The 7,217-nt window shown below is 41.3% G+C and overlaps 1 long non-coding RNA gene across 5 annotated transcripts in view; it reads right to left on the bottom strand.

The window, feature by feature from the left end:
* Positions 1 to 1,155: 1,155 nt before the first annotated feature.
* Positions 1,156 to 7,217, bottom strand: part of LOC148090427 (uncharacterized) — a 98,156-nt gene continuing 92,094 nt past the window's right edge. For 4 of the 5 annotated variants that reach the window (XR_015716492.1, XR_015716489.1, XR_015716490.1 and 1 more), the window contains 3 exons: positions 4,505 to 4,609; positions 2,689 to 2,842; positions 1,156 to 1,294 (listed from right to left, as the gene is read on the bottom strand). This is a non-coding gene — a long non-coding RNA (uncharacterized LOC148090427). Of the gene's footprint in view, positions 1,295 to 2,585; positions 2,843 to 4,504; positions 4,610 to 7,217 lie in introns of those variants that run through there. The other variant, XR_015716491.1, reaches the window with a different exon arrangement.

The following is a 7,217-nucleotide window of genomic DNA, read 5'->3' as shown; positions in this document are numbered from 1 at the left end:
ATCCTATTATTTTTTAACCTCTATGGTCCTCTTCTGCCACTTAAGGGAAAACAAAATTCTCCTCTATGTCTTGCCCAGGCCACAGCCACTGCTCTGAGTGTAACTGATTGCTGGATCTGACGTCCTCCCGCACACCCTGCTGACAGTAACTTAGTATCAGTTCCTTTCAACATCTCAGGAGGCAGAATCCCTCCTATAGGCCCCTTCTGGTACTTAAGCTTCCCTCCTATCACTAATCCTGACCTTCAGCCCTGTAAAAATGGAACTTGCCCTCAGATTCTCAAAATGCTTCTCTTAAGGCTGTTGTAGTACTATTGGCAAGACCTAGCCAATCAAAAGTAGACAACAATATTGAGGCTTTCCCGACCACGATAGTCAATTCGTTCTCTTCAGAAAACACATGATCCTGTTTGGCTTAATTTTGAGCATACTTGAGAGCCCCCCTTTTGTTAGAGGAATTGTTCTGTATTTGTTCTTTTTAAAACTAATTTATTTTCCACTTACAGTTGATATACATTATACTAGTTTTAGGTGTGCATTGTGAGACACTTTTAGATATTTAAAAGTACTGTCCCTTCAGTGGATTGTTTCTCTGGGAAAAAATACCCACAAACCTCCAAACTGCAGTCCACGGGACTTTATTTAAAACAAAAAAAAATGAAACTCCCAGAGGCATAACTGACTGTTTTCATAAACTCTACGTAAGTTACAATTCCCCTGTTAGGGATAACGTCACTGGCAAACGTGGCCCAAAACTTGCCTCAGACCCTAGCAAAATTCCTAAGTTATACAACTTCACCTCTGAAAGACAAACTAGCATAAACCCATTAGTTAGGATTGTTACGGACAATCACATAGTCCTTGATCTCCTCTTAATCAGCCAAGGGGGAATTTGTGCTACAACAAACACTCCCTGCTGTACCTATTGATAAAGTTAATTTGTGAATAAGTACCCACAAAATGGAGGCTGCCCCAGTGGCCCAGACCACAACACAAAACTAAACCTAAACCAGCCTGCACTTGAGAGAAATACCTGTCAAAGAAACCTAACATCCTCCCATCATAACCCTGCAGCTCAGCCTCAGCTACCTGCCCAGGAACCAGCACCTGATGGCTCTGCAAGGAAGCCCTGGGCTGTTTTTCAGTCTCCACACATTTGTGGTTTTTTCCTCTGTTTGTCTAGTTTCATGCCATTGTGGTCAGAAAATATGCTTGATAGAATTTCAATCTTCTTGAATTCATTGAGTCTTGTTATGTACTTTCTTGAGGGTGGTTATTTCAAAGGTGTGTTAACCTAGATGAACAAAAACAATGGACAGGGCCTCCTTAAGTCCAAGATACATCTTTTACTAAAAAGTTATATTGCTGGGAGCATCAATTTCACATTCCCAATGGAGTTTCAATGATGGGGATAGTGGACTGAAAAAGGAAGGAAGATGGGGAGCTCACGAAGGAAATAAAGGGTCAGTAGTCACCCCCAGGGCTCAGGGGTGGGGTAAGGGGGAGTGACGACACAGGAACAACTTGAAGAACTCAGGGATTTGCCGGAGCCCGCCGGCAGAGTCGAATGGTCCTGAGAGTAGGGGTGAGGATGGAGAAAAGACAGACACAAAAAAGATGGGATTGGGAGGACTGCAGCTCGTGATGGCTGCAGCCCCGAGTTTATTTTCCAAGCTCAATTTATACCGGCGCTGTTGTTTTTGCGGAATAGCGCCCCGCCCCGCATTCCTTCCCCTTGCCCAATACAAAGTAGTTTTCTCCAGGCTGCACAAACTCACCTTCAGTGTAAACATCCTGCCTCCTGCAGGAGCTCAGACCTTGGTAACTATCTTTGTCTCCGCTTCTAATGGGAACTTTTGGGGAAGGATTGAGTCCTTGGCTCGGTATGTAGCTTGACTGTCCCTTAACCCTTCAGGCCAGGGCCAGCTTCCTAATAAGCCTTTCTAGAATTTAAGGCCGCAAACTAAATTGGTATCGCCTTGGTGCCTCAAGGTCTGGGTCAGGGAGCAGCAGAGCACTTCTGCAGCTCACCCAGGCAGCTCCTCTGTGCCTGGGGCCACAGCAGCTCACCCACATCTCCCTGGGAGCAGGAGAGCACATCTGCAGCTCACCCAGGCAGCTCCTCCGTGCCTGGGGCCACAACGGCTTCCCACAGGGATTCTTTGGGGTGACATAAAAGTTCTGCACATTGATTACAGTGCTGGTGACAGGAATATATACATGTGTTAAAAGTCATAGAATTGTCCCTTCCAAAATGTCAACTTAACTACGTACTTAAAATTTTTAAAAACTGCCCATTAGGCAGGTAGGAATACTTGCTTTCTGTAAAACTGTTTTACCACAAGCGCATGCATGCATAAATACTAGTTTTGTTTGCTTTTCAGTTATATATAAAGGGAACCCTATAGCCTAAAAGTAGTCAGCACTCATATTCTCTAACACTATGTACACAGCTATGCATTTTTCACAATTGCATGACCAACAGCCAGGAAATGCCAAATCTTCTACTCAAAGTTTTCCTTTTGGAAAGTTGATTCTGTTAAAGGAGAATCGAGTAAATGCAGTTCAAGAATCAAGACATGAAGTTCAGGCTTATACATTTATTTCTGCTTCATTCCATAGACAGACAGTGGGTGATCCCACAGGAAGAGGTACTTGAACAAAAGTAATGGTAGTGGAATGCTTTACCACTTATTCCAGGTAAAGGAGTTCGAGCAGGAGGAGCAACTCCTCTGGGCGCTGGTGGCGCTGGTAGATGTGGTGGTGGCGATGGCCCTCCATATGCCTATGGATGCAGTGGAACGTGTCGTGAAATTTAAAAGGAATCGGAGGGGTCATGCTCCTGTAACATAAGTAAATCTAACATTTAAATTCTTGTAATAAAATAAATATGCAGCAAATAATTCATAACAGTAGATGTTTGTGTTTTCCATAGATTACACACTGCTCATTTATCAACATCCTAAAACTTCACAGTACATGAAAAAGACTTGTACAGGTATTTGATAAGGACTTTATTTCTTTTTAAATATATATCTTTATTGATTTCAGAGAGAGGAAGGGAGAGGGAGAGAGAGAGATAGAAACATCAATGATGAGAGAGCCATTGACCAGCTGCCTCCTGCACGCCCCCATCTGGGGATCGAGCCGGCAACCCTGGCACCAAACCTCAATCTCCTGGATCCTAGATCAATGCTCAACCACTGAGCCATGCCTGGCCAGGCTGATAAGCTCTTTAAATGCTACACAATGACTACTTCTGCTAACACTCTAATGCTAGGACAGTTGATACCCTCATAAAAGCTTTGTGAAATACTACTCCAAAATAATTACACACATAGTTCATGATAAACATTTACAAAGAAGAATTACTCTATCATGCACTTAGTGCGAAACATGAGTAAGGTTTTAATGCAGTTCTTATGCAAAATTAGTTCCCTTCCTATAGCTGACTACCTCCTCATGAATGTATGTCATTTGTTGTGAGCTGAGGACAGAACCTTGGGAAATGCCCCACAGGGAGGGTGAAAGGGAGAGTAACTGAATTCTCAGAGATGGGAAAAGAGAAGCTGGAGGACAGAAAAAAATGAAATTAAAAGAAATTATCAAATAGAGTAAAAGAGAATGAGGCTAGGAAAAGGCCACTAGACTGGGTCATTTGGAGTTCACTGGTAACTTTTGACATAATTTTTGGTAGAATGGTGGAAACAGAACAATTAAAGAAAAAAATACCTATTGAGCATCTACTATGTTAAGATACAATCTTCACTTTCTGCATAGTCCTTCTAAACATGAGTTGTCTTGTGGAGACTACATAACAGTTGTAAAGTTCAGACACTCTGATCAAGATTTTAAGTATACAAGGGAGCCTTTGTCAAAGGTGGCTATATAAAGTTTATAGGGTATTAAATGAAAGTAGTTGAGATTCACAAAGGTCTGCAGAGGGCTTTGGGGAACCATTAAAATGAGGATTTTCTTTTTTAAATAAGTTCTTATTGATTTCGGAGAGAGGAAGGGAGAGGGACAGAGAGATAGAAACACCAATGATGAGAGAGTCGCTGATCGGCTGCCTCCTGCACGCCCCTCGCTGGGGATGGAGCCCGCAACCCGGGCATGTGCCCTGACCGACAATCGAACCACAGTCTCCAGGTTCATGGGTGGAGACTTCACCACCAAGCCACACTGGCTGGGTGAGGAGTTTCTTTTTGAAAGGAAATAATGTAAACCCAATTATTCACATCATGAACATTTCCTCTCAAAAATAGTTTTGCAGGTGTAATATATTCTCTCACAAAGCTTTGAAGAAAGCTTAAGAAACTAATGCTTGAGTCTTTTCCACACAGGAAAATTTTTATTGTCCTGGAAAATCAAATCTGTGGAGCCATTTAAGCTAAGATGCTAAACTGCCAGGAAGTCTGCTTCTGTTTGCATTTTCCTTCCATCTAACAAAACAATTTTCTACCGTAGAACTCACCGTGATGAGAATATATGTCTAGTTTAGTACCTGAGCTCAACACTGCTGGAAAGCTGTTCCAGGCTCTTTGACCTTTTCTTCCTTTTTGTGGATCTTGGCTTGAGCTTAGTTTCAGACTTTGAATGCTTCATGTTCCTGCAATGATCACCACCATTAATGTACACCTAATAATAGTTTTACAAAAGCTTCAAACAATATTATATACAAAGTAGAGCATTAAATCTCAACCCCTCAGTCGTGATGATTCTCCTGACAAATACCCATGTGGGAATGAAGCCAGTGCTGGTGGTGACAGGGGTTGTAATGAAAAGTATGTCCCTACCAAAGGCAAACAAACCCATTTTCACTCCTGGAGAAGAAAAAGCAAAAAATGGATGAACCAAGGAATTTTTCTTAATTTATCATAAACATTTTTACTGTTTTTCTGTTGAAATGTAGATCTTAGAAATCAATATCATTTTTTAATGTTTTATACCAAAAGCTTTAAGTTGAATGAATTACAAAATGAGACCTAAAAATAAGATGCCCTCCAATAAGTGCACGGATAAACAAACTGTGGCACATCCACACAATGGATTAAAAGAAAGCAGTATTAAAAGAAATGAGCTATCCTGCCAACACACGGGGAAACCTTAAATGCATATTGCTAAGTGTTAGAAACCAATCTGCAAAGGCTATGTGCTGTAGAATCCCAACTATGTAACATTCTGGAAAAGGCAAGCCTATGCAGAAAGTTCAAAGGTCAGTGGCCATGAGGGGTTCAAGGTAGGGGAGAGAGATGAATAAGTCAGTAGAACACAGAGGATTTTTAGGGAAGTAAAACTGCTGTGTATGATACTATAATGGAAGATACATGTCATCATATACTTGTTAAACCCAGAGAATTTACAACACAAAGAACAATAATGTCAACTATGGACTTTAGTTCATTATAATGTATTAAATGAGCCCATTAATTGTAACAAATGTATCTCACTGATTCAATATGGTAATAATAAAGGAAACTGGGAGTGGGGGAGGAGTATATCAGAAATACCTATTTCTAAAAAGTCTATTAATTTTTTAAAAACCTATCAAGCAGTTCAACTTAACTAGATTTAACCTGGATAAGAGACTATAGTTCTAGAATGCTCAAATGATGCGCATTCACACGAACTAAAATCTTTTTCCTACACAGTGAAGTGTCTACCATGCCCTAAGAGGTGCTCTACAAAATCAGACACCAAAATGATGTATTTGCCATAAATGCATTGTCCTTGAGATGGCTAACCAGGACACCTGTATAAAATGTTCAAGGTGGGACTGTGAGCACTTAAGATGCAGTGTTAAGAGAACATCTGGATGGTAGACATTCTACAATTATGACCTGGTCCAGCCCCACTTTAGTCAAGCAGCCAGGACTCTAAACAGGTCCAAACAAGCCTAAAGTTTTAGAATGGACACCATCCAGCCCAGCTATAGAAAGACTGTATTTATATATTGTTTGATTGTTGTTAACGTCTTTTCGAGTCATTTTAGAAGGTTGTACACCCGTCTGGATGATGCTACTTCTGTTTCTAAAACTGGTTTATCTTCCTATCTAGAATTGTCTTTAGAGTTTGTGGAACAACCAAAACTACTTTCACTGCCAATAAACATTACTCCACAGAGTAGATCTGAACTTTGGAAAATTTTTTTTTAAATATATCTTTTTTGATTTCACAGAGAGGAAAGAAGAGGGAGAACGAGAGATAGAAACATCAATGATGAGAGAGTCATTGATCGGCTGCCTCCTGCATGCCCCCATCTGGGGATCAAGCCTGCAACATGGGCATGTGCCCTGACCGGGAATCGAACCCCAATTGCCTGGATCCTAGGTCGATGCTCAACCGCTGAGCCACGCCCGGCCGGGCCTGGAAATTTTAAAATGTCACTCATATTCAAGTTTGAGGAAAGAGCAGGCGAGCAATCTGGGCAATGAGAGTGTTTGGGGTGAGACCTGAACTACCACTTACTCATTCATTGATCCCTCCCTACCTGGAAAATATCCCAGTGGCTGATCCAAAACTTTTCTAGTCTATTTAAATTTCGAACCCCCGAAGAGCTTCAGGAACAGTAAATGAACTTATTTGCTAGCTCACCAAGAAGATGGAGATCCTGCAATGCAAGCTTGTGCAGGTCGACTGTTATCTACACTAAGATTCCTCTAATCCACACTCACCTCACTCCCTAAGGTTATCTTCTCCAGGTGTTGTGTTGCATTCTGGCTTGGTGCCTACACAAGCACACTGTCCACAACTTCCTTCTGAAAATGCTTCACTGGTACATTTGCAGAGAGCCACTCAAACTTTCTACCTGTGATTTAAATTAGCTAAATAATCTGTAACCACACATAGAATCAGAATGGCCAAAATTTGAAATATGTGACCTGGAAGAGGTCAGCTCAGAAGTCTGCTAACCTTATCCTATCCTGAATGATGGAGAAACTAAGATCCAAACGTATGTAAGCGACTTACTTAAAGCCACAGCCAATTAGTGACAAAGCTGAGACTTCTTTTTATGACTTCTTTGAACTAATTTATACTGGCAGGGAGCCACTGGAAGAACACACATCCTTTTGGTTTTGTTTGTTTGTTTAAATATTTTTATTGATTTTTAGAGACAGAACAAGAGAGAGAGAGAGAAAGAGAAACATTGATGTGAGAGCATAACATCAGTGGGCTGCCACTGGTATGCCTGACACAGGGGATCAAGCCCACACCCC

The sequence above is a fragment of the Miniopterus natalensis genome, chromosome X, assembly GCF_054644295.1.
Source record: "Miniopterus natalensis isolate mMinNat1 chromosome X, mMinNat1.hap1, whole genome shotgun sequence".
Lineage (NCBI taxonomy): Eukaryota > Metazoa > Chordata > Mammalia > Chiroptera > Miniopteridae > Miniopterus > Miniopterus natalensis.
This window is presented reverse-complemented; position numbering and strand designations above follow the sequence as displayed.